This window comes from Chrysochloris asiatica, unplaced genomic scaffold, assembly GCF_000296735.1.
Source record: "Chrysochloris asiatica unplaced genomic scaffold, ChrAsi1.0 scaffold00006, whole genome shotgun sequence".
Classification (NCBI taxonomy): Eukaryota; Metazoa; Chordata; class Mammalia; order Afrosoricida; family Chrysochloridae; genus Chrysochloris; species Chrysochloris asiatica.
In genome coordinates, this window is record NW_006408524.1 from 13,670,912 (window position 1) to 13,672,644 (window position 1,733).

A 1,733-nucleotide genomic window follows, 5' to 3' on the forward strand; every position below is an offset into this window, starting at 1 on the left:
TTTCTCCTGAACACAGTATAAACTTTAATGGGGGCAAATTCCATCGAATACTCTCAAAGTCATTTCTCAATTCATAATTAACCAAGATCACGCACATGACTACAAGAGGAAATAAACAGAACTCTTTATGCATAAATAAACCATCATGGATTGTTAAATCGTGTAGTCAATCCCGCATTAAGGCTAATTTGATTTTTTAAATATTTTATAGAAACCAGCTGGTAAGCTTCCTTTGGGACCGCACACAAGGTTTTAAGACCTTGCTGATCATAAACAGTGAGGCCAGTCAGAGGGCCTGTCCGGCTCCCCTGGGGCTGGACACGTTTCTTCATGTGCAGAAAAACAGTAATGCTGATCAGCTTCCCTTCCTGCTGTTCTGCACACACATCAGGATCTCTTGCAAAAGGCTGTTTCTGTTTTCCTTGGTGACACTAAACACCTTGATGTCGTTTCTGTTCCCAATTTCTTCCACAAGTGCCGGTGGTTTTCCTTTAGGGATTGGTATTGTGCCAAGCACTATGGTCCCTGGGGCGGACAGGGTCTGACGGACAGCTTGGATGAAAGTCTGGCTGAAGAGCTCCACTTTCCCAATTTCGTCAATGACACACACTCGCTTCCCTACAGCACTGCTGAGCTCGGCATTCTTCAAGACAGGAAGGGCCAACTGCTCAAAAGAAGTCAGATCAACCACATACTGCCCAACACGGCCACTCGCGTTTTCCAAGTGGAGGCTCGGCCCCAATTCTAGATAAAGGTCCCCGGGTACCAGACAGAGTGACAACATCGAATCCTCTTCTTCTTCCGCCTTGTCTGACTTCTTCTGTATAAAATCCATCCACAGGCACACTGGAAGATTTTAAGGCTTCGCAAATTTTACGGATCAATGTTGTTTTTCCAACCCCTGTGGTTGGAGTCTTCTTGATTTCCCGAGCCGCTGTCCCTAGGGAGGCCTGAGTCCTGCATGTGGTCCCAGAAGGAAGGCCAGGTCAGGCTCCGCAGCCGTGTGAGCGTCTTGGTGTCCAGATAGCGTCACCCAGGGAGCTTCCAGCGACTACTTCTTGGTCTCATGATTAAAATGAAGTGTTCTCAAATTCTCATTCTTCACAATGTTATCTAGAGTTTGTTATAATCTACACAGTCAAATACCTTTGCATAGTTAATGAAACACAAGCAAACATCTTTCTGGGATTCTCAACTTTCAGCCAAGGTCTATTCAATATTGCAATGATATCCCTCATTCCAAGTCTTTTTCTGAATCTGACTTGAATTTCTGGCAGCTCTGATAGCATAGTACTTTACGAGTTGGACTGCTAACAGCAAGGTCAGTAGTTTGAACCCACCAGTCACTGCACAGAAGGAAGATGAGGCTTACTGCTCCCATAAAGATCCACAACCTCAGAAACATGCAGGGTCACGATGAGTCAGAACCAACTCAATGGCACTCGACCACCACCACCCTGTCAATACACTGCTACAACCATTTTTGAATTATCTTATTTTACTTAATCTGCATGGGGTATTAACGATATTGTTCAGTGATTTCTGCATTCCATGGGGTCCTCTTTCTTTGGAATGGGCACAAAAATAGATCTCTTTCCAGGTAGCTGTCTTCCAAATTTCTTAGTGCAGATGAGTGGCACCTCCAGCACTCCATCAGTTTGTTAAAACATTTCAACTTTCATTCTGTCAGTTTTTGGAAACTTGTTGTTTTTTTTGTTTTGTTTTGTTTTTTT

The 1,733-nt window shown here is 44.0% G+C and overlaps 1 pseudogene; it reads right to left on the bottom strand.

Annotated features, from left to right (window-relative positions):
* Positions 1 to 355: 355 nt before the first annotated feature.
* Positions 356 to 1,733, bottom strand: part of LOC102826421 — a 5,290-nt pseudogene continuing 3,912 nt past the window's right edge.